The 26,603-nt window shown below is 42.5% G+C and overlaps 2 long non-coding RNA genes across 2 annotated transcripts in view; one reads left to right on the forward strand and one right to left on the reverse strand.

The window, feature by feature from the left end:
* Nucleotides 1–26,603, forward strand: part of LOC120523175 — a 224,339-nt gene that overhangs the window by 23,594 nt on the left and 174,142 nt on the right. The gene's annotated exons all lie outside the window — the stretch shown is intronic.
* The window catches only part of LOC120523180, a 34,883-nt gene continuing 13,723 nt past the window's right edge, over nucleotides 5,444–26,603 (reverse strand). Inside the window, exons 2-3 of the long non-coding RNA XR_005632565.1 lie at nucleotides 7,136–7,209; nucleotides 5,444–5,795 (exon numbers count right to left, since the gene is read on the reverse strand). This is a non-coding gene — a long non-coding RNA (uncharacterized LOC120523180). The remainder of the gene's footprint in view (nucleotides 5,796–7,135; nucleotides 7,210–26,603) is intronic.

The raw sequence follows: 26,603 nt of genomic DNA on the forward strand, positions 1-26,603 counted from the left end.
CATGATTTGGAAAGGCACACACCTGTCTATAGAAGGTCCCACAGTTGACAGTTCATGTCAGAGCACAAGCCAAGCAGGAAGTCAAAGGAATTGTCTGTAGACCTCTGAGACAGGATTGTCTCGAGGCACAAATCTAGGGAAGGTTACAGAAACATTTCTGCTGCTTTGAAGGTCCCAATGAGCACAGTGGCCTCCATCATCCGTAAGTGGAAGAAGTTCGAAACCACCAGGACTCTTCCTAGAGCTGGCCGGCCATCTAAACTGAGCGATCGGGGGAGAAGGGCCTTAGTCAGGGAGGTGACCAAGAACCCGATGGTCACTCTGTCAGAGCTCCAGAGGTCATCTGTGGGGAGAGGAGAACCTTCCAGAAGGACAACCATCTCTGCAGCAATCCACCAATCAGGCCTGTATGGTAGAGTGGCCAGACGGAAGCCACTCCTTAGTAAAAGGCACATGACAGCCCGCCTGGAGTTTGCAAAAAGGCACCTGAAGGACTCTCAGACCATGAGAAACAAAATTCTCTGGTCTGATGAGACAAAGATTGAACTCTTTGGTGTGAATGCCAGGCGTCACATTTGGAGAAAACCAGGCACCGCTCATCACCAGGCCAATACCATCCCTACAGTGAAGCATGGTGGTGGCAGCATCATGCTGTGGGGATGGAACTGGGAGACTAGTCAGGATAATGGGAAAGATGACTGCAGCAATGTACAGAGACATCCTGGATGAAAACCTGCTCCAGAGCGCTCTTGACCTCAGACTGGGGCGACGGTTCATCTTTCAGCAGGACAACGACCCTAAGCACACAGCCAAGATATCAAAGGAGTGGCTTCAGGACAACTCTGTGAATGTCCTTGAGTGGCCCAGCCAGAGCCCAGACTTGAATCCGATTGAACATCTCTGGAGAGATCTTAAAATGGCTGTGCACCGACGCTTCCCATCCAGCCTGATGGAGCTTGAGAGGTGCTGCAAAGAGGAATGGGCGAAACTGGCCAAGGATAGGTGTGCCAAGCTTGTGGCATCATATTCAAAAGACTTGAGGCTGGAATTGCTGCCAAAGGTGCATCGACAAAGTATTAAGCAAAGGCTGTGAGTACTTATGTACATGTGATTTCTCAGTTTTTTTATTTTTAATAAATTTGCAAAAATCTCAAGTAAACGTTTTTCTCGTTGTCATTATGGGGTGTTGTGTGTAGAATTCTGAGGGAAAAAATGAATTTAATCCATTGTGGAATAAGGCTGTAACATAACAAAATGTGGAAAAAGTGATGCGCTGTGAATACTTTCCGGATGCACTGTAAAGCAAATCTTTTCTTAAAGATAGTGTAACAAAACATAAAGAAGTCAGGGAAAGGTTTGGGGTACCATGGTGAAGCCCATATGTTTGGTTGAAAGAAAAAAACAACAAAAAAAACAAGGCCTTTTTTTAAATGGAAGTCAACAAGCAGACTGGCTCAAAATGGTGGTGTATCCAGTCTAATGAAGCCCAGGCAGGAAGGGGCGGGTCCAGGAGGGCAGATGACAGAAGGGATGTCAGAGTTGGTGAGGGATGGAGAGAAAGAAAAGGTATTGGGTAACAGTGCCAACCACTGGTTTGGAGGGTAATTCCAGGATCCCAGATTAGGAATCCCAGTGCAGCCATGACACCTCAGCACCACACTAGTTCAGATGGAATGGAATGGTTTGAGGTTTTTTATGGTGGCTGGTGTGCCAATTCTGCCACCAGCCCACAGGTTTTTCTTAGGGCCTACAAGCAGGGCTGGATGAAGATTAATGTCACACCTAGTACGGAGTAATTGCAGGTTAAGGGCCCAATGGGGTAGAGTCACTTTTGGCGTTTATGGGATTCAAACCGGTATCCTTCTGAACGATTGCCAGTGCAGATCCTGAGCCTCAGAGCCACCACGCCATCCAGCGGGACACATTATGCATCACACACCCCACTGTAAGATTTCACCGCCCACTCCAAATGTTTCCAGTTTTAATGTCAGTATATTCCATAATTTCATATTAAAGGTTGGGAAATCAAATGTAATGTACAGTCAAATGTAAGTATATTCCAGTGCTTGAAACTCCAAAGGATAGCAAAAACACCAGGTCAGGTCAGGTTAGGTTGGGGAGCATGCACTGGTACAGCACGTTGCCGCACCCACCACAAACAATGAAACAGTTTGGGATCCTGGTTGGCAGTCCAGTCCCACCCTTCGGAAAACACCCTCTATCTGCCACAGCCAGGTTTTATGTGGGCGTCCTCTTGGTCTGGTCCACAACAATGGGTATCCTGTGAGCCTAATCACCCTAAGGGAATTGCGCCACATGGCCGTAGTACCGTAAGTGATGCTACTTGCAGGTAATGTGCCTCATCCGTGAGCAACACAAAGTCAAACCAACGGTACTCAAGGATTCTCTGAAGAGACACAGTACTGAAGGAGTCCAGTCTTCGTCTCAGGTCACTGGATAGCGTCCATGTCTCACAACCATTTAGCAAGACAGGAACCACCAGGACTCTAAAGATTTGGACCTTCATCCTTTTTGCATAGATGTCGGGAGCGCCACACACCCCTTTTCCAGCGACCTCATGATCCTCCATGCTCTCCCAATCCATCTACTGACTACTGATGAATGTCACTGCCAACACCCTACCATCTGTAATAATTTCAGAATACTGGATGAAACTTGAAAGGCACTCGCCCACCAGACACTTTGAGCTACTATAAGTATATATGGGAGCTCAAAACTCCAGTGGGATATCAGACATAAAGAGAGAGAATCGGCCCTTAGGTGTCTTCATGTCAGTCGGGCGGCCCCTCTGTCACAGGTACTGGGTCCAGTGTGCTGATTAAAATGTAACATCTCACCAATCTCCAGCACTATGATTGTTTAGAGCTTACATTCTAGAATGAAGATGGACAACAGCACTGTTTATTTTAACGCTTATGTAAGCCTTAACTATAAATTGACAGCAGCTTAAATGTTGTTGTGTACCCACTGTAAGAGATAGCATCCTAGCAGGGAGTAAATAAGGATCCTTATTCAGCCAGGAGACATGTGTAATGAATGGCCAAGTTGGGTTATATTGTCCCCTAGGATGCTAGGTGGTAGCAGCCCAGGGGCCTCATGCATAACGCCATGCGTAGAATTTGCACTATAACATGACGTAAGCACAAAAGCCAAAATGTGCTTACGCACAGAAAAATCCAGATGCATAAATCTGTGTGTTTGCCAACTTCCACGTTCTTCCGCTCTATAAATCCCGGTCAGCGTGAAAAGTAACGATTGTGCACGCGCCTTCTGTTCCTCCTCCCAGAATTACGCCTCTTTGAATATGCAAATCAATATAAATAGCCCTTAAGCTCAGCATTCTGTGAAAAGACAATGGGAAAAGCACGGGGGAAAATACAAGAATTTCAGCGAATACCAAGTGGAGGCAAAGGAAAAACATACTATTTGTTCAAATAAACCGTGGTATAATCGACAAAATGAAGTTGATCGAGTGACATAGCATGTCGGAGAAACTCAAAAGGTCAAGTTCACAAAGTCACACAGTCCCAAAATAAAAAAGAAGTCACATATCAAAGTTGCCGTGAAAAGGCGAGTTGTAGCTCACCGTCTCAGCTTATTAGGGTACAGACAAAAAAAAATAGGCACACAGTGGGAAAAAAGCACGAAATGTCAACTTTAATCTCTAAATTTCCACTTTAATCACATAGTTTATCTTCATCTTAAAATCGTTTAATTTACTAGTTTCTCAAATCCCATCGTAACTAAAGTAGTACGTTAAATGCTTTGTTTTGTATTTGATCTTCTATGTGCTGTGTGTGTGTGTGAATCACTACGTGCTTCCGTTCTTTCTCTTTCTCCGACAGGACACAGAATCCATTACATTCGTGATATTACAGCTCTCTGAATAATTAAAATACTGAGATGTATACGTGATATTATTTTCATGATGACAGGAATGAAAGCATGTTATTAAACATGGGAACACGATGGCGCAGTGATTGTTCATGTGTCACACAAGATGCTGCTGCGTCATGTGCGACCTTTGATGAAATAATTGTAGCAGTACTGTCTCTTTCAAACGTACTAACCTCCAATTCCTGTCCTTACTTTTCTTTCCCCAAATACCCAATCGCCACACAATCAGCTCTGTAAAAGACGTTAAGCCATCTGTAAGCTTACAACGACGATTCTTCAAAACTTTTAAGGAACATTGAAATACCTTCATAGTACGTGTTTAATTATTCTGTCCGTCTGTCCTTCTAGTGTCGCACCAGTCTCAGTAAATATACAGCGCAAGGCAGGAACAATACGTGAACTTGCGCTGCGGCACCGTGTCCTCACATGTTTAATTATTAACAATACAGATTACTTAAATGAAGTTAAAGTTTTATCTGTATAATATAATCAACATATTTTGCTGCATTTCATCTTACAAATGATACCGTCATCATATGTAAATACGCACTTTATAAAGTGGCTCAGGTTGTGCGATATTATAACTGTAGTGCAAGTTTACAGTGAGGTGATTCTACTTATAAGTACAGACAGTTCTACAAGGAGCAATTGATTGAGTGTGTTTATAGTTCTCGGGATGAAACTGTTTCTGAACCGCGAGGTCCGTACAGGAAAGGCTTTGAAACGTTTTGCTGTGGCTGAGGTAGCGTGTGCTTGAGTCTGTATCCCGATAATTCTCTTTCTGATCAGCTGCTGCTGTGATTCACACTCAGATACAGTGATATAAATACTCCGAGTGGTGCAGTGAGAGCAATATGGAAAAAGATGATCCGCTGTGGCAACTCCTAACAAGAGGAGCTGAAAGAAGAAGGTGCAGTGAGAGTAACAACGCTAAAGCAGTTATGGTATTTGGAATACTATGGCTATTCCCTGGACCATTGTATTGTTACAAGTTAATTACAATCAGATGCATTTCACTAATAAACTATATGCGGTTAGTTTTAGTGTATTTATAAAGCCGCGTCAGGAATGTGCATCTAAGAAATAAAGGGTAACCACACAGGAACAGTAGCACTGCTTTGGCGCTGGGTTCTGGCAGTTTGCAAAGCCGAGTGGAGAACTTGCGTACGACAAGGTATGAGGTACCGTGGAAAAGTGCGTCGCTTTACGCCAAGTGTAGGTTTTATACATTGCGATTTGAACTTGGAAACGTTCTTACGCAACATTTCTGTGTCTACGCACCGTTTATACATGAGGCCCCAGGTTACAGTATCTTTAAAGATACCCACAGGGCATGTTGGGAACTGTAGTCCCATAGAACAACCCTGTTGGGGTCCATTGGTGCCACCAGGGGTCGCTGAAGGGATTCGCAATCCCTACTTTTCAGGACTTCCACCAGATCCGGGAGTACTTCTGGTGCCAGGGCACAGCATGAAGGAAGCACTTCTGAGTCTGGAGGAAGTCCTAAAGTGTAGGGGCCAAGAATCTCCTCAGCGTCCCCTGGGTTTTAGAGTAAAGGCACGCTTCATGAATGTCTCTTGGTTCAAATGTATGTACCTGTTGTAAAAGAATAGACAAAATAAAGACAAAGTTTTGGGGATCCATTGAGTGACAGGTCTTCACAGACAGGAGTTCAAAACGGAACTGAAGAAAACAAAAAAAAAATGGCTCCCTTATATAGTCAGTAGATGGGAAATGATGGAATTTAAGAGAATGGTATTCTGGGAACCGGAAATGACATCAGAAGGAGGTGGGATCTTGATAACTGGAAGAGGAAGTAGTGGTGTTTGTTTTCCGAGGACCAGAAGTGGCCACAGGTTGATGGTTCATCTGTTGGTCTGGAGGGAGAGAAGAGAAAGAGTTACAGGACAGCGCCAATCTCTGGTCCGGTGGGAACATACACTTCCTCAAGCCCATAAACTGTCTCCCAAGTGCACATGTGTGACACTGTTCACACTCAAAATCCCCCCTTCCCATTCAGCTGCAACAACTCTGAGGGGAACCAGATCTATTAAGAAATCAGACGTAAATAGAGAGTGCCAGCATTTATGTGTCTCTACCTTAAGCGCTGCATGGGTGTAATTGCTTAACAGGACTGCAGCAGTTTTAAGTATCATGGAGTCAGGAGGTGGAATGTAATGCTAATGAGCCAAGGCCGAAAGTGTAAAGACACGATACAGTGAAACCTTGGATTGCGAGTAACTTGGTCTGCGAGTGTTTTGCAAGACGAACAAAATTTTGTAATAAATTGTAACTTGATAAATGCACGAGGTCTTGTAATACGAGTAGTACGTATACGCTTTGTTCGCCGACCGTCACGTGATCACAACTGAGCCGATGGTATTTTTCTCTGTCTCGCTGCAGGATTGTGGGTAATCGTCTCCCATGCTCGGTCTCAGTCGCCGTGTGTCATTTGTACAGTCAACATCCGTACGAGCGTATACTGTTTACTGTAGCACTGTGACCACGTGTGTGTGTGTGTGTGTGTGTGTATGCGTAAAGCATTTTTTTATTTTGTGTGCGAGCAATGATTCTGTTTAATGACAATGCAATGTCACATTTCCGCAAAATCCTTAAAAGGTGGCAAAAGCAACTGTCATTGGAGAGGTTCCTTGTTAAAAGTCGCAAAAAAAAGAAAATGGCTCCAGTGAGCCAAGGATTGCGTTAGTCAGCGTGAAAGTCGCCCTACACAACAACCCTCCTGTCTCTCGTCTCCCTCACACCAGCCATGATTCTTTTCAAAGGTAAAGTGCAGGTTAATTTGTTTTACGTATTTTTACTTTATATTTTGTATTAATCATTTTTATATGAATGTTTCTTGGTTGTGGAACAAATCACCTGAGTTTCTATTATTTCTTATGGGGAAATTCGCTTTGATATACGAGTGCTTTGGATTACAAGCACGTTTCCGGAACGAATTACGCTCGCAAACCGAGGCACCAGTGTACTAATAAACAAAGGCCAGGACGTGACACAAAATCGTAAATTGAGAGATGTCACCAGAGAGTGGAAAACCAGAATATTTCACGTAGCCTAAGCCAAAACACAAGATGTAAATGAAAGTTGAAGAACAGAAAGCAATTCATAGCCAGAGAGAGTTTTTAACAAGGAAGACACAAAAGTTTTGAGGTTTGAATTAGTCACAAACTCGGACAGCAACAAAGTCTATAACACTGACCTTTACACCGCTGCGGTAATCACGTTACACGTCGCACACTTCTGGACGTCTCGCCTAGCAATAGCCTGGCAACCCTGCATTACAAACAGCAAACAGTGGTGATGCCAATACTAAGGACATCTTAAGTATAAAATACTAAAATACTAAAATATAAAATAAAAAGGACATCTTCAGTAACACCCTAGATCGAAAAACAGACCAGACCAATACATTCCTTGACCTCTAATATCCCCAAGACGTTGCCTCCATTATTTTTAGAGGCCAAGAGAAAAGACTTTAATAAAATAAATGAACAAATGACAAAGTCAAGCTCATCGTGACAGGTAGATATAAAGATTGCAATCAGGCACTTTGTCCAAGTTTGTGGATAAAACCTAAAACACTTAGCATCATTTTCTGTAAACCTTCTGGTTATTAACCCTTCAAGTTATGTTTTGTTTCGGTTTATTTCTTAGTTGCGACTCTTTCTTTCTTTGGTATACATTGACTACAATTTTTGTCTTCTGTGTTTGACCCCCAGCTAGTTTTTTTTTGTGTTTTTTCACCACGACCATGTCCGAATTCCACTTCTCTCTCCATACCTACGCCATCTAGTTCAGTCAATGTGCGTGTGGGATCGACAGGGGCATAGGTGCTGTTAAGAATGTTGTTTAATATTTTTACCACATGTTTCTGAATTCTTTTTGTCAAAATTAATGTTTGGTAAGTTTACATCCATTTTGGCAAATTGAGTGAATGAAGGAAACCAGGAGAGAGATAAAAAAATGAATGAATGCTGCAGATTGTTTGTTACAGATTCTTATATTTTTCCTTCTGTTAGAAAGTAGTTTTCATCCCGTTGATAAATGTTCACATCTTTTCCGGCACCATCTTGTTTTTCCTGGGGCGCCGCCATCTTGATATTCCATTGCCAAGATGCAGCACCCATTTACAAGAGACCCAGAAGTTTTGTATTATAGTTGTCGTTTAAAAGTTGACGTCAGCTTTTTGTTCCGCCAGCCAATCCGTCTGCGTTGTTGTGCTGGCCTCCCATCCAGGTAATGAATTATTCTATGTTCCGGCCAGGATTCCCATTCTCCTCCTGCACCTCCTACTATTATATATATATATATATATATATATATATACAGTGGTGTGAAAAACTATTTGCCCCTTCCTGATTTCTTATTCTTTTGCATGTTTGTCACACAAAATGTTTCTGATCATCAAACACATTTAACCATTAGTCAAATATAACACAATTAAATACAAAATGCAGTTTTTAAATGATGGTTTTCATTATTTAGGGAGTAAAAAAATCCAAACCTACATGGCCCTGTGTGAAAAAGTAATTGCCCCCTTGTTCAAAAATCACCTAACTGTGGTGTATCACACCTGAGTTCAATTTCCTGATTACTGCCACACCTGTTTCAATCAAGAAATCACTTCAATAGGAGCTGCCTGACACAGAGAAGTAGACCAAAAGCACCTCAAAAGCTAGACATCATGCCAAGATCCAAAGAAATTCAGGAACAAATGAGAACAGAAGTAATTGAGATCTATCAGTCTGGTAAAGGTTATAAAGCCATTTCTAAAGCTTTGGGACTCCAGCGAACCACAGTGAGAGCCATTATCCACAAATGGCAAAAACATGGAACAGTGGTGAACCTTCCCAGGAGTGGTCGGCCGACCAAAATTACCCCAAGAGCGCAGAGGCGACTCATCCGAGAGGTCACAAAGACCCCAGGACAACGTCTAAAGAACTGCAGGCCTCACTTGCCTCAGTTAAGGTCAGTGTTCACGACTCCACCATAAGAAAGAGACTGGGCAAAAATGGCCTGCATGGCAGATTTCCAAGACGCAAACCACTGTTAAGCAAAAAGAACATTAGGGCTCGTCTCAATTTTGCTAAGAAACATCTCAATGATTGCCAAGACTTTTGGGAAAATACCTTGTGGACTGATGAGACAAAAGTTGAACTTTTGGAAGGCAAATGTCCCGTTACATCTGGCGTAAAAGGAACACAGCATTTCAGAAAAAGAACATCATACCAACAGTAAAATATGGTGGTGGTAGTGTGATGGTCTGGGGTTGTTTTGCTGCTTCAGGACCTGGAAGGCTTGCTGTGATAGATGGAACCATGAATTCTACTGTCTACCAAAAAATCCTGAAGGAGAATGTCCGGCCATCTGTTCGTCAACTCAAGCTGAAGCGATCTTGGGTGCTGCAACAGAACAATGACCCAAAACACACCAGCAAATCCACCTCTGAATGGCTGAAGAAAAACAAAATGAAGACTTTGGAGTGGCCTAGTCAAAGTCCTGACCTGAATCCAATTGAGATGCTATGGCATGACCTTAAAAAGGCGGTTCATGCTAGAAAACCCTCAAATAAATCTGAATTACAACAATTCTGCAAAGATGAGTGGGCCAAAATTCCTCCAGAGCGCTGTAAAGACTCATTGCAAGTTATCGCAAGCGCTTGATTGCAGTTATTGCTGCTAAGGGTGGCCCAAGCAGTTATTAGGTTCAGGGGCAATTACTTTTTCACACAGGGCCATGTAGGTTTGGATTTTTTCTCCTAAATAATAAAACCATCATTTAAAAACTGCATTTTGTGTTTACTTGTGTTATATTTGACTAATGGTTAAATGTGTTTGATGATCAGAAACATTTTGTGTGACAAACATGCAAAAGAATAAGAAATCAGGAAGGGGGCAAATAGTTTTTCACACCACTGTATATATATATACATACATATATATATATATATATATATATATATATATATATATATGTGGTGGGCTGGCGCTCTGCCTGGGGTTTGTTCCTGCCTTGTGCCCTGTGTTGGCTGGGATTGGCTCCAGCAGACAACCGTGACTCTGTAGTTAGGATATAGCGGGTTGGATAATGGATGGATGGATATATATATATGCTTACATATAATTCATGGCATTCATAGTCTGAAGCACAATCTGATTGTATGGGTCATTACCTACCAGGTAATGCTTGTGGTTGGTCTGCAAGTCGGCAAACATCCGCCATGGTGCCCTTTTCATTTGCGAGAAGCAGATCATGCACCATACATATCTATACATACACATATATATATACTGTATATATATATATATATATATATATTGTACTGTACCCTCCACTATTATTGGCACCCCTTGTAAAAATTAGTAAGAAGGGTTAGAAAAAAAAAAATCTCCGTTTTTCTGAAGAGCCATCGTCTTGCACTGAAAAAATGAGAAACATCTGACTTTTAATCAAAACAAGTTAATTCAAAGAAAAAGAAGAGAAACAATATCAAAAAATTAATATTTTTAACAAAACACATGTGCCACAACTGTTGGCACCCCTGCACTTAATACTCTGTACAACCTCCCTTTGCCAATATAACAACATGAAGTCTTCTCTTATAACCTTTTATATGGTTGGAGAATACAGAGCATGGCATCTGAACCCACCATTCTTCTTCTTTCCATAATCTCTCCAGATCATCCAGGGTCCTCTGCCCTCTCCTCTTCAGCTCATTCCACAGGTTTTCAATAGAGTTCAGGTCAGATGGCCATGGTAGAACTTTGATTTTGTGGTCAGTTATCCATTGCAGGGTTGACCTGGACATGTGTTTCGTATCCTTCTCCTGCTGGAAGATCCAATGATGACCTAGTTTTAGTTTCCTGGTGGAGGCAGCCAGGTTTTGATTGAAAATCTTCTGATGTTTCATGGAATCCATAATGCCATGTACGCTAACAATGTTTCCAGGGCCTTTGGAGGAAAAACAGCCCCACAACATCACAGAACCCGCACCATATTTCACAGCTGGGACCAGGTTCTTTTCCACTATAGCCATCCTTCTTTTTACACCAAGCCCACTTTGCGTGTTTATTGCCAAAAAGTTCAATTTTTGTTTCATCAGACCATAGAACGCGGTTCCAGTCAAAGTTGTAGCAACGTTTTACAAACTCCAAGCGTTTACGTTTATGGATAACTGACAGAAAAGGCTTCTTTCTGGCATACCTTCCAAATAATCTTCATGAAGATACCGTCTGATGGTGGTTCTGGAGACTTGATAACCCCAGGATTTTACTTTTTCTTGCAATTCCCCAACAGTGATCCTTGGAGATATTATTGCCTCTCTTACCATCCATCTCACTGTATGTGGGAGTAAAATAAACTTGGGTCCTCTTCCAGGCAAGTCTGTCACAGTTTCAGTTGATGATCACCTTTACTAACTATAGAAATGGGCATTTTCCAGTAAGTAGCTATTTTATTATAACCATTCCCGAGGGCAACACACTTCTCCCTCATTTAGATTGAGTATTCTCTTTTCTTTGCCATGATGATGGTTGGCTAAGGAAATTCGGTTCTGTGTCTCCTCACATTTGTATCCTAGTTAATCAGGAAGGCATTGGATTCAGCTGGAAGGTTCCTATACACTCGAGTCAACTTAACAAAGTCCAATTTGAATGGGAAACATGCTTCAGTTACATTGTTCCACATTCATTTCCATGGGTGCCAACAATTGTGGCACAGGTGTTTTTGTTAAAAATATTTATTTCTCGATGTGGGCTATGAACTCGTTTAAATTAAAAGTCAGATGTTTCTCATTTTTCCAGTGCAAGATGACGGTTCTTTAGCTAACAATGACTTCTTTCTAACCCTCCTTACTAATTTTTGCAAGGGGTGCCAATAAAAGTGGAAGGTATGGTATGTGTGTATATTGTGGGATTCTACCATGTTAAACAAAGTCTGGCTGTGCTCTTCACCATCTTGCTCCAGATTAAACTGGCAACAATAATTAATGAGCAAGCTAGACAGGGATGTGACAAAAAAAAAGGAAAAAGCCAGGGAAAAGGCCACATCAAGGTCATGACAGATATTGCGAAGATGGGGTGCAATGCCAGGTGCTGGTCTTCACTCCTACATCCTGGTGACCAGGTGCCACCAGCCTCATGCTAAACCGACTTTGCACAGGATAGGGATGGTGTGCTGGACATCTCCACAGATGGCACCGAGTCTTCTCCGACAGGTATCAGTGTGGTTAAAGATAGATGATCAGCAACATGGTAGTGAATTTATAAATGTGAAACTCAAAGTGAACAGGGATGAACAAGAATAAAATGAAAAAATCCTCGGTTCTGTGAAAGGGGTCTTCCAAACTGTCATTTCTCAGAACAGTGGTACACACATGTAACGGCCGACCCCTTACCCAGACCGGCCACTGCGCTACCAAGACTTATTCCTTGGATTACCTGATGTTTCTTGCTCTAATAACAAGCCATACTCCTTACAAACTGTCTTACTTTTATCGACACGACGAAATAATCAAAAAACAGTAACAGATATGTAAAATCATACACGGATATATTGTACATTGAAAAGACAGACAAATATTCAATAATAAATATATATATATGTGCACACAAAATGCCACTATCCCAAAAACACCAGTGACTAATTACTATAAAAGAACACAAATATGCAAATATTGGTTCACCGACAAAAGCGCGATAGACATATGAGCCGCGATGGACAAATGAGCGCCGACAAACTCGCTAACTGGTTTTTGACAAAATCGGCACGACAAAATCACAAGAGAGGCCAAGAGAGTACACATTATGTGCTAGGTTATAACTGTATTCAAAGATGCTAATTGCATTGAGTTTCGTTCCTCCGGAAGATGTTGGGACCGCTTTCGATGAACTGAGCGAGAGTAGAACCGACAATCTCCAGAAAGTTTATGATTACTGGGAGGACAAATACGTTGGTCGATTGAGACGCAATCGTATACAAAGCGAAATTACCAGCAGTCAGGCAGCCAGCAAGTCTAAATACGCTCAACTATCTACACTAAACTATCTCAACTAAAGACGTCTTGCTGCGATTCTTCCTACATATGCAGGGCGTGATCTTAAGGACTATCTGCGTGCCGTGTCTCATAATATTGACTTCTAAAATAAACATTGTTATATATGCTTTAAACTAGTAATTTATATTTAATGAAACTTTCGCAATTTTGTCGGCGTGTTTTAATGGTCGCTATTTTGTCGGCGCTCATATGTCTATCGCGCTAATGTCGAGTCACTCAAATATTTACATTGAACCCTCCCTTGCCCCTAAACAATTAACAAAAACACATAACACAAATTCAAACACGGATCTGGTAAACCCAGCGATTGAAATGTGGTGAAAAATAAGTCCAAAATTAAAGTCCGGCGGTATTGATGCTGACTGTAGTGTTATTGTGCTCCTTCCCGAAAACAAAACCACCTCACTATGAAAAGTCCTGGCAATGGCTGGTATGAATTCGAACCCCGGGGTTTCTTAGCTCTGGCTGCCGTGATGTTGAATCGGCTTTAGAAAAAGTAAACAGTGGAATGAAGCAATAAACGGCAGTGATGAGTTTGAAAATGATCGGGTAAGTTGTCTCCTTTCTCCTCTTGATTTCTCTCCTCTCACTTTCTCCTCGCCTCCGCTCCTCTTTTTTAAATGTAAATATGTATCTGGCGAGTTAACAGGCGATTTCCGTCTTGGGGCTGTGGTCTCTCTCCATCATCCTTCCCCTCTGCACTTATGGGGACAACATTTACTGACGCACATTTAACGGACAGTAAACGGGACGAGGAAAAGAAAACGCACTCAGGACAAACATAGGACATACTATTATTATGTAGCCCCGCTACACACAGTTGGCACATAATGCATTTCATATCTCTGTATTATAAAAAAAAAAATCCTGGAAAGGAAAAGCAGGGCGACGAGACGTGATCTTCTCGGAATTTCTCGGAAGACACTTAAAAGACGCGCGAGACTCACACAATATCAAATAAGATCACAGCCAGCAAAACACTCAGTCGTGTAAAGGCACGTAGCACACACAGATCCTGCGCTCTCAGCACATATAAAGCGTATATGGACAATCAATGACTAAGCAAAGAAGACAGAGCAGCGCGGAGAAAAGAGATCCACAGCGCTGGAGAGATAAAAATGTAGATAAGAGATTATGAAAGCAGTGAAATTTGAAAGGTTCAGACAAACGATGGCATGATACACATGCAGAGAAAGGTAAAGAATATGAAAGCAGTAAAATTTGAAAGTATTGTAGCGTCCAAGCCAGGTTGAAGCCTTTTTTGTTTTAAGTGACTGTTAGGTCCGATTGAGGGAGGGTGGAGTACAGCATGGAAGACTGATAGCGGGGTATTGATTGATGCGGTAAGGGGGTGGGGGCGAGACCTGGGGGATGAGGGATTGGAGAAGGTGCTAGAAAGTTGTGCTTGGGGTTACGAAGTTGCCGATTGTTCAAGTAAAACTTTTGTGACACTTTAATTGCGTCAGTCGCTACAGTATCAAAAAAAAAGATGGTAAAGATCGCATTGACGCAAACAAAAGGAAATGAATCATCAGGACCAGGTGTAATTGAAAAAACAGCAGGACAAAGCACGGTCAGAAATAAAAAGCAAAGAGTAGACAACAAAGTCTTTTCGCCTTTGCATCATTCAATGCACAAAACGTAGATTTACACAATAATGGACCATACGCTATGAGAATCCGTGGTCCTGCAATAGTTAAAGCAACGACAAGTTTAATTTCAAAGAAAACACAATTTGTTCAGGTGTATATTTATGATCACGGAGAAGCGATCACAACGCGAGCAGCAGAGGCACGAAGTGGCAAAAAGGACAGCAGCTGTACATGCTTTCAAATTTCACCAAGATCGAGCGAGACAGCAGCTGCGACCCCTTCACAACGTGAGCAGCGTTATACGTCCTGCAAGAAAGAGATGTAACCACGCCCGGGGTTGGAAATAAAGGGCAAGTATTGTTTTTACAAAAGTGTTTAAAGTAAAAGTGAAAATAATGCATATGTAACAATTCCCATGAAAATAACAATCTCATTGAATTGTATATCCAGTAAACCAAACATGGGGGTGGGCGAGCGAAGTGATCAGGAGGCGAAGCCCCCCTAGTTTATTATATAATGAATATACAGTGCAGTTTGTATCTATTCATTATATAGTGCCTTTCACTTTATAACAGTAGTTACAGAAGGCCATTTCAGGACAGACGGGTTAACATCCCACAACATCGTCTGCCTACTAAGATGCCAAACACGGGACTGGCAATGCCATTGTATCCTGCAGAGTTTATTATGGCATCAATCCAAGGTCAGGCCATAAAGATGGCAACCTGTTTTATACCAGGACTCTTTATTAGAGAGGCAACTGCCACACCAGGGGATTCTTTTTACATCCACAGATAAATGACTTACTTATAGAAAGTTCTGAATCCATCCGTTCACCTTCTGATCCCACATTCACTGTTTCAAAGGCTGCAGAATGCCTCAGACTGTTGGCAGCCATTTAGCCCCGTGGTAAGGAGACAACCCTGGCATTGCACACTCACACATGTTGGGACCCGAAAAACCCAGGACACATATATTTGGGATGCAACAGTAAACCCAGGGAGCCCAGGTGAGCGCAGAGAGAACATGGCAAGTCCATATACTAAGTATCACGTGGAGGTATTTAAAACATAACTCACACATGTATATGAATGCCATATATAAATCTAGTGTGTTTGCGTGTCCAGCCTTTCTGAGCAATCTGAATGGTCAGTTTGGTTTTGGTTGTTCAGTCACATGTGATCAATAGGGGAAGCGCAAGGCAAGAGAGATCGAGACACAAGAGGATACCAAGGAGAGGTGAACACTGACAGTTGCCTTCAAAGTCATTAAATATTTGCAAGAATATGATTGATTTTTTCACAGTGGGTAATGGAGACCCGTCTCCCATTAATGGTCAAACGGTGGACAGGAGTTGTGGAAGGTGCCTAGAAATGACAGAGTCTGAGAAGCAGGCTTTACAGGAATGTGACTGAGAGGGGAAGCGCCGGCCAAGAAAGGTTGAGCCAAACAAGGATACCGAAGAAAGGCATAATAAGAACACTGAGTGCACACGTAAGGCAAGAGATGTCAAATATTTTACAATTTATTCTATTTTATATAGATACACTGGATGGGGAGCACAGACATAATACTTAAAGAGCACTTCTTACATGTATCTCAGCACTACAAACCCGTTTGGCTTGGGTGTGTGGTCACCAATGAGCCTCAGATGTGGACCTTGGCCTTGGGTTGTGTGGCAGACGGATTGACTCTGCACCCAGCTGAGCGGTGCCAGACGAGGTTGGCAGTGTGTACGCACAATCACTGGGATGAAGCAGCTGGGAGTGCGTGGAGCCAATGAAGGCCTGTGGCAGTGTGGCACTTGAAGAAACCAATGGGGCTTTTTATGTCTAACTACTCCCTACACTCCTAACTACTCTACACCAGAACCAGATAATATTTACCAACGAGTTCTTTAGGGGGCCAGCGAGTGCAGAAATAAACCCTTGACGCATATTTTTAGGAAGTCACTGCACACTGGAGAGATTCCAAAGGACTGGGAAATGGCAAATATCATCCCATTATATAAAAAGGGTGACAGGGCAGATCCAAGCAACTATAGGCCAGTAAGCTTAACATGCATCACAGGAAAATTAATGGAAGGAATTATTAAGGATAAGATTGAGCAACACATGGCAAGGACAGGAGTTTAACTGAACAGTCAGCATGGGCTCAGAAGAGGGAGGTCGTGTTTTACTAACATGCTGGAATTCTATGAGGAGGCAACAAAAGGATACAATCAAAGTGGAGCAGATGATGTTATTTATCTGGACTTTCAGAAAGCATTTGATAAGGTGCCACATGAGAGGGTGGGCATCAAACTACAAGAAGTGGCAGTTCAGGGTGATGTTTGTAGATGGGTGCAGAATTGGCTCAGACACAGGAAGCAGAGGGTGATGGTGTGAGGAACCTCATGAGAACTGGGCGATGTTAAGAGTGGTGACCTGCTGCTATTTTTAATAAATATAAACTGTTAAGATAGGAATATACTGCAAGTAACAAGTTTGCAAATGATACCAAGATAGGTGGATTAGCAGATAATTTGGAATCTGTTATATCATCACAGGAGGACTTGAAGAGCAGACAGGCTTGGGCAGATTTGTGGACGATGAAATTTAATGTCAGTAAATGTAAAGAATTACACATAGGAAGTAAAAATGTGAGGTTTGAATACACAATGGGCGGTCAGAAAATCGAGAGTCCACCTTATGAGAAGGATTTAGGAGTCGTAGTGGACTCTAAGCTATCGACTTCCAGACAGTGTTCAGAAGCCATTAAGAAGGCTAACAGACTGTCAGGTTATATAGCGCCTTGATGTGTGGAGTACAAGTCACAGGAGGTTCTGCTCAAGCTTTATAACACACTGGTGAGGCCTCATCTGGAGTCCTGGGTGCAGTTTTGGTCTACAAAATGGACATAACAGCGCTAGTGAAAGTCCAGAGAAGAGCGACTAGGCTGATTCAGGGCTACAGGGGATGAGTTACGAGGAAAGATTAAAAGAGCTGAGCCTTTACAGTTAAAGTAAAGAAGATGAAGAGGAGACCTGAGTGAAGTGTTTAAAATTATGAAGGGAATGAGTCCAGTGGATCGAGACGGTGACTTTAAAATGAGTTCATCAAGAACACGGGGACACAGTTGGAAACTTGTGAAGGGTGAATTTTGCACAAACATTAAAAGGTGTCATTTTGCTTGGCTCTGCACAAACATTAGGAAGTTTTCTTTACACAAAGAATGATAGACACCTGGAATAAATGAACAAGTAGTGTGGTAGACAGTAAGACGTTAGGGACTTTCAAAACTCAACTTGATGTTTTTTTGGAAGAAATAAGTGGATAGGACTAGCGAGCTTTGTTGGGCTGAATAGTCTGTTCTTGTCTACAACAACAACAACATTTATTTCTATAGCACATTTTCATACAAAAAGTAACTCAAAAAAGTAAGTGCTTTACATACTGAAGAAAAGAAAAATAAAAGACAAAATAAGAAATTAAAATAAGACAACATTAGTTAACATAGAAAAGGAGTAAGGTCCGATGGCCAGGGTGGACAGTAAAAACAGAAAAAAACTCCAGACGGCTGGAGAAAAAAAATAAAATCTGCAAGGGTTCCAGGCCACTGGACCACCCAGTCCCCTCTGGGCATTCTACCTAACATAAATGAAACAGTCCTCTTTGTATTTAGGGTTCTCACGGAGTCGCTTGATGTTGATGGTCATACAGACTTCTGGCTTTTAATCCATCTATCATTGTTGGAACATCACGGTGCTTTGAGTAGATGGTGGAGGCACAAGCCACCACCAAAAGGACTCCGGAAAAGGAAACAGAAAAGAGAGTAGGTGTTAGTACAGATTTTAGAGCCACCATGAACAGTTATTATAATGAGTTGGAGATACAGAGTATCAGGATTTTGATTACAGTGAAATTATGAGAAAGCCATGTTAAAGTGATGTGTTTTCAGCAGTTTTTTAAAGTGCTCCACCATATCAGCCTGGCGTATTCCTATTGGCAGGCTATTCCAGATTTTAGGTGCATAACAGCAGAAGGCCGCCTCACCACTTTTAAGTTTTGTTCTTGGAATTCTAAGGAAAAACTCATTCGAGTGTTCCCAGTTTTGTATAAAGTGCAGACTACAATCCTTGTCTCTCGCACCCCTCAGAATTGTTACATTGGTGGCAGTAGTGGGATTAAAAGTGACTCATGAACAGAGATGGAGGACGGGTTTAACACAAATGCTGGTGGACTCCCACATTCACCAAGGCTCGCTTCAGGCTGGGTATACCAGAATACCTTAAAACCCTCAAATATCCTGACAGATGGACTTTGTGTTACTCTTGAGGATGAAGGTTCTGAGAGGAGGTCCATGTAGCACCCTGGGTGTCCAGACCTAATTGGGACATGTTTCTTAGATAGGGGAGGACCGTCAGTGAAAGGGAGGATATCTGGAGATGCTGGCCATAAAAGGAGCTCCTGATGGCTCCCAACTGCTTTGTCCCAGTGCTGTGAATACACGCTGCCAGGCTCATATCACTCCGCTCACCTGGGATCTGAGGTAACCCGTATGCCACACTATTTCCCAGCTCAGCGAGCTGACCCACCCACTGGTGGCCACACACAGAGGCCAAAGGGCTTTAGCAGCTGAGTGATGTGTAAGAAGTGCCTTCTATGTGCTGTGACTGCATCCGCACTGTTCATGGAGCTGCTTTTATAGCCGGCTTATCCCCCACCCTCTCGGACAGTCCTCAGCTACCTCCAGAACATGCACCTCTCAGGTCTAAAGCCAGGGAGCTACACTGCCCTAACCTAAGGACACTTGTCCTTGTGGGAAACACCGGGATTTTTGAGGGGTGTGAGGCAACCTGATCTGCCTAACCTGATGACTGCCCACTTGAGTGGCATTCAAATGGTCCCCAAGTGTTAGCATTAAACCAGTCCTCCATCTCAGGGCCATTAATCAGTTCATAACTCACTTCTGTAATGTAGTGAACCAGGGGATGCGAGACATGGAAAAATGCAAACGATACTGATGGAAATTTAATTCAAAAAATTGTTTTAACTGAAGTTTTACAGGAAAAGTGTACATTGAAAAAGTTTTTGCATGTTAATTTCAAAGCCAAACAGAACAAAATCATATTACGCAACGAATAACTCTAATGTAACATGAAACATAATTTACTTTCAAATGATTACGTTTTACTATTTTTAATAGCAATGTAAAAAAGTTAGTAATAAGCTGCCCACTGCCGAGAGTTGATCCTACAATAAAATAAAATAAAAATCAAAAGAGAAATGACCTTGGAGGTCAATCGTCACCCCAAAAGTGGATAGTAGACGTTGCGTAGTGTATGTGTACCAAATTTCAGGTCAATCGGTCAAACGGTTTGTGAGCTACAAGTGATTTAAAATCCTGGACAGACAAACGGACAGCCACGGTAGCATATTATATAAGAAGATATACAGTATATATATATATATATAATACATTTTATTTATATAGCGCCTTTCCCATATATATACTCAGCAAAAAAAGAAACGTCCTCTGACTTTCAACTGTTTTTACTTTCAGTAAACTTAATGTGTAAATATTTGTATGAACACTAAAAGAGTCAACACCATAAGACATAAACTAAAAATGTTTCACAATGTGTCCCTGAATAAAGGGAGGCTCAAATTCAAAAGTACCAGTCAGTATCTGGTGTGGCCACCAGCTGCTTGAAGTACTGCAGTGCATCTCCTCCTCATGGACTGGACCAGATTTGTCAGTTCTTGCTGTGAGATGTTACCCCACTCTTCCACCAAGGCACCTGCAAGTTCCTGGACATTTCTGAGGGAAATGGCCCTAGCCCTCACCCTGCGATCTAACAGGTCCCAGACGTGCTCAATTCCTTCGACGATAAACACGAATCCGTCCATCACCCCTGGTGAGACAAAACCGTGACTCGTCAGTGAAGAGCACTTTTTGCCACTCCTGTCTGGTTCAGCGAAGGTGGGTTTGTGCCCATAGACGGCGTTGTTGCTGGTGATGTCTGGTAAGGACCTGCCTTACAACAGGCCTACAAGCCCTCAGTCCAGCCTCTCTCAGCCTATTGCGGACAGTCTGAGCACCGATGGAGGGATTGTGTGTTCCTGGTGTGACTCAGGCAGTTGTTGTGGCCATCCTGTACCTGTCACGCAGGTGTGATATTCGGATGTACCGATCCTGTGCAGGTGTTGTTACACGTGGTCTACCACTGCGAGGATGATCAGCTGTCCTTCCTGTCTCCCTGTAGCGCTGTCTTAGGCGTCTCACAGTGCGGACATGGCAATTTATTGCCCTAGCCACATCGGCAGTCCTCATGCCTCCCTGCAGCATGCCTAATGCACGTTCACGCAGATGAGCAGGGACCCTGGGCATCTTTCACAGTCGGTAGACAAGTCTCTTTAGTGTCCTGCGTTTTCAGAACTGTGACCTTAAATGCCTACTTTCTGTAAGCTGTTAAGGTCTTAACGACCATTCCACAGGTGCATGTTAATTAATTGATTATGGTTAATTGAACATGCATGGAAAACATTGTTTAAACCCTTTACAATGAAGATCTGGAAAGTTATTTGGATTTTTAAAACATTTGGTTGAAATACACAGTCCTGAAAAAGGGACGTTTCTTTTTTTGCTGAGTATATATATATATATAAATATACACACACACACCAAAGGCACTTGGAATAAGCTACAAGTAGTGTGAGGAGGGCTCTGCCCGGCTCCCGCATCCTGATGTCATGCTTCCCCCTCCCCTCAGCCTGCATCCTCTGTCTCGGATTAGCGAGAATATATCGCTCCTGCAAGTGAACTATAATCCTTAACGTGATGACAGAAGTCGCAAAATCAACCAGAATGTTCAAGCAAATTATTGAAAAAAAAATGTAAATCTGTTAAGTAGTTCTCTCGTTCGCTAGCTTAGCGGAGGTAAGATACGCCTCGAGGCTGGCATGAGACTGAGGAGGGTCCCACCCCTCTCCCCTTGGCCTGCTGCGTGTCTCTCAGATTTGCGCAAATAAATCGGTACCGTTAATGAACTATAATACATACTGTAGCACAATGAGAGAAATCGTAACATCAACTAGAATATTCAACTAAACTATAGAAAAAAACCCGATCTAAATCCGTTAAGTAGTTCTCTTGTGAAAAGTGGACAGACAGACAGACAGACAGATGTTGGATTTTATATATGGAGAGATGGACACACCATAGACACTTGGAATAAGCGACCAAGTAGGGACTTTCAAAACTCGACTTGATGTTTTCTTTAGACTGGCAAGCTTTGTTTGGCAGACTGGCCCATACTAGTCTAGATTGTTTTCATCTTCTAATATATATATACACACACACATATATATATATAGTGGAAACTGGCCTGGACACATACAGGCAGACATTGTTAGTTCACCCAACACACGTTTATTTACAATATTTACAAATAAAGTGCCACACACAACCCCAAAACTCCCCCAAAGTCCAGGCCTCACAATGCCTCTCTTTATCTGGTCCGCCTCCACTCCACTCCTCCCGAGCTCCGTCTTGCTTCCTCCCAACTCAAGCCGTCGAATGGAGGCGGCTCCTTTTATACACACCTGGACGTGCTCCAGGTGCCTCCCGATTAGCTTCCGCCAGCACTCCCAAGTGTGGCGTAAGTACCGGCTGCGCACCCGGAAGCATTCTGGGTGTTTCCATATGTCTTCTTCCCCCCAGCACTTCCGGATGTGGTGGAAGTGCTGAGGGCCAGGGCTCCTCAGGCATTGGGGCACCCCCTGGCGTTGACCATGGACCCCTATAGGGCTAAGCTTCTAAGCTCTGTTCCCGTGGTCCCCAAGGCCGCGCGGGCGGTCGCCCCCTTGTGGTCTGGAGGAGGCGTAAGCCCTCCTCTGGTCCTCCTGGGCATCCCGTTTGGGTACCACCCTCTGCCACTCACCACTGTATATATATATATATATATATAGAGAGATATATAGAGAGAGAGAGAGAGAGAGAGAGAGAGAGAGAGAGAGAGAGAGAAGACTCTGGGCACACCTGCTGCTCCAACCTGACCCAAAAAGACAACACCTGGAGCTTAGTTCAACAAAAGCCTTTATTTCATGGAAAGGCACTTAGATTCAGAGCAGTCCCCAAGGATCGTTACCAATAATCCCAAGCTGGAATAAAACTTCATCGCCTTTCCTCTAGAGTCTTGCAGCCTCTATTCTTTTCCGGATATGAGCCTCACAAGCCTTATCCTCTGACTCTGGGTCTTTTGGGAGGCGGCTGGCTCCTATTTAAGCCATACTCGGAGTACTCCAGGTGGTTCATTAAGGAGATCAGGAATTGCTCCAAGGTGCGGCTGAAGCCCAAAGTAGGGCTCTGCAGCTCCTGCAGTTCTCATAGCTCCCCCTTGCGGCATCCGTGGATCCCAACAGGGCTGCGCTGGCAAATAATAATTCCCACACAGCCCTGTAGGAATCCGGGGCGCTGTTGCAACCCAGACGGGCTGCCAAATAACAGTTCGGGGAAGACAGCATTCCCCGGAAGTCCTCTCCAACTGTCTTTCCAAATTGGAACATCCTGGCTGGTTAATTGTGCCACCTGTCATCAGTCACTATATACAGTATACATCTACAGTATACATATATATATATATGCTGGCTATATATATATATATATATATATATACACTGTACAGTATATATATGATGGAACAGAGAGACTTGGAGAGTCCCAAACGTTGGTGGGGTGCCACAAAAATTGTCAAAAAGACATCAAAGGTTTGGGGTAGCCCTGGCAGTAAAATGGTTAAATTGTCACGGGTCAGAGTCCAAAACAGAACTGTTGATGATAGTAAAAGAAGGCAGTTTTATTTGGCAAAATCGGAAGTCTTCAGAGGTGCCGGAACCAGAAGAAATGTCTTCATAGGCACCGCAACCAGAAGTGACGTCATCGGAGGCGCCGGAATCACGCGAGATTTCCCGAGAATGATCTGCAAGGGATTGAGAAAGTAACTCATTGCACCTCGCCGCCCCTCGTTTGTGAAGTGGAATTCCTATTATTCAGGCCCTTTAGCTGTCTCCTACTCACACGTGTGTGACTATATATATATATATATATATAAATATATATATATATATTAGAGAGAGAAAGAGAGAGTGTACTTTAATCTGGCCTGACCCACTGCAGTCCTGGTTTATGTTAAACACTAGCTGTGCTACTCATACAAGATGGGTTGAAATCCAAGTACTCAGCATTAATGTTTCCAGTGCAACATCTACTGGAATGTATTTTATGATGCATGTAATAAGTAATAAAATGCATTGCATTTTTCATTTCAACAGATGGCGCATCACAAACATTTGCAATATAAAGGAACGTTTGTGAAGCACCATCTGCTGGAATGAGAGTAACAAAGCAGCCGGACGGACACACAGACACTTATTCTTTTATTAAGGTGGATTATATACAGTATATTTCTTTGTGCGTGTATCTATGTATCCCAAAACTTTTAACACTTTTTTACATTACAGGGTCGCATGAACCTGCAGCCTATCCAGGGGCAGCCTTGACACCAAGGCCAGAATCAACTCAGGATGGGACATCGGTCCACCTCAGGACACAAACGAAGAGAATCACACTCACTAACACTGTACCAGATCAGATCTGACCAAAAAACAAACCTGCACATCCTTGAAATGAGGGAATCTACACACCCCAGGGAAGGTGGAAGCATGGGGAGAACATGCACAATCCATACAGAAGACACCTAATTGGGTCCAAATGCTGTGAGGTGTCATCTCTACTCGCTATATATATATATATTTCTATGTTGCAGCCTTGTGCTAAAATCATTTAAAGGATTTTTTTTTCCCATTTCAAGCAACACTCTCAGCATGACAAAGCTAAAACAGGATTCTAGGACTTTTTACTAAATTTTAAAAGACTGAAATATTCCATTGACACACGTATGCAGGCCCTGTAGTCAGTATGTAGTTTGTTTGGCAACAATTCTAGCCTGGAGTCTATTTGGGTTTGATGGGACAAAACGCACACACCTAGACTTAGGGATTTTCCACCATTCCTCTCCGCAGATCCTTCCAAGCTCTGTTAGGGTGGATGGAGACCGTTGGTCTCTCCAGAGATGTCTGCTTAAGTTCAAGTCCGGGATCTGGCTGGGCATCTCAAATTCAGATACACTCACAGAGTAGACCCTAAGACACTCCTTGCGCGGTCTTTGCTTTGTACTTTGGCTCGTTGTCCTGTTGGCCCAGTGCGAGGTTCACAGCGCTCTGGAGCAGGTTTTCATGAATAATATCTCTATATGTTGTTCCATTCAGCTTTTCCTCAAGCCTATCAATTTCCCCAGTCCACCACCATGCTTCACCATTGGAATGGTATTGTGCAGGTGACGAGCGGTCTCCTCCAGACATCACGTTTACAACTGAGGCCAAACAGTTCAATTGTGGTTTCATAAGACCAGAGAATTTTTATTCTCGCAGTCTGAGTGTCCTTTACATGCCTTATTGCAAATTCCACACAGGCATTCATGTGCCGTCCGGCCACAAATTTGGTAAATACTGTGGTGATGGTAGTCCTTCTGGAAGTTTCTCCAGTTTCTACACAGGTTCTCCCAAGTTCAGCCAGAGAAGCCATCTGGTTCTTGGTCATCTCACTTACCATGGCCTTGCTCCGCTGACTACTCAGTTTGTCCGGGAAGAGCTGAGGTTGGTCCAAACTTCTTCCATTTAAGAATTATGAAGGCCGCTGTGCTCTTGGGAACCTTCAGTGCTGCAGAAAATTTTTGTAGTCTTCCTCAGACCTGAGCTTTGACTCCATCTTGTCTCTAAACTCAGCAGCCAATTACTTTGACCCCATGGCCTGGTTTTTGTTCACTTGTAGGACCTTCTGTAGACAGATGTCTGCCATTTCTGGTCACGTCTAATCAGTTGAATTGACCACAGGTGGACTCCGAACAAGATGTTGGGATGGGAATGGGAGGCACCTGAGCCAAAACAAAGCCTCTGAATATGGGCGTCAATGGGATATTTCAGGTTTTTAAAAAAATTTTTAACAAATTTGCAAACATTTCCAAACTCCTGTTTTTGCTTTGTCATTCTGGGCTATTGAGTGTTGCTTGATGTGGAGAAAAAAATACCTGAAACAATTTTAGCACAAGGCTGCAATATAAGAAAATGTGAGAAAAAGTAAAAGGGTCTGAATACTCTTTGAAGACACAGTATATACTATGTACAATATACAGGGTACGTGTATAGTATGTATTGTGTGTGCCAGAGCGGATGGACGGGCCGGGTGACGTCTCCACTCCTGTGGCCCTTTCATTATGGCAGACCAGCTGGGTGGGACATTAACCTCGATCCTTCCACTCCAGCGCTCACTATGTGTAAAAATAACAATGATCATGGAAAAGGAATAAAATTCTTAAAATCCTGTAAAAGAAAAAGCAGTTTCAGAAAATAGACAAATGGATAAATACACTTTATATTAAAATAAATAAATAATTACAAATGTATGCCAGTTATCTGTCGCCTGAATTTAGATGATCTGATGAGGATGAAGACAAAATGACCATAGAACTGAAAAGTTGAGCTTTCTTTTTCCCATCACTATATGCAGTACATATATACATTTACATGTAGTAAATATGTGCAATAAGTAGTGAAGTGCTTAGTCACCACATATTGTACAGTATGTCAGTTTATGTGTATGTATGTATAATTAACTGTATTTAACAAATAATGGATGGGAAAAGCTCTATTTACTGTGATAGATAGATAGATAGATAGATAGATAGATAGATAGATAGATAGAGTGAAAGGCACGATATAATACATAGATAGATAGATAGATAGATAGATAGATAGATAGATAGATAGATAGATAGATAGATGTGAAAGGCACTATATAATACATAGAGAGATGGATGTGAAAGGCACTATATAATTGATAGATAGATAGATAGATAGATAGATAGATAGATAGATAGATGTGAAAGGCACTATAGATAGATAGATAGATAGATAGACAGA

Source organism: Polypterus senegalus, chromosome 1, assembly GCF_016835505.1.
Source record: "Polypterus senegalus isolate Bchr_013 chromosome 1, ASM1683550v1, whole genome shotgun sequence".
Taxonomy (NCBI): domain Eukaryota; kingdom Metazoa; phylum Chordata; class Cladistia; order Polypteriformes; family Polypteridae; genus Polypterus; species Polypterus senegalus.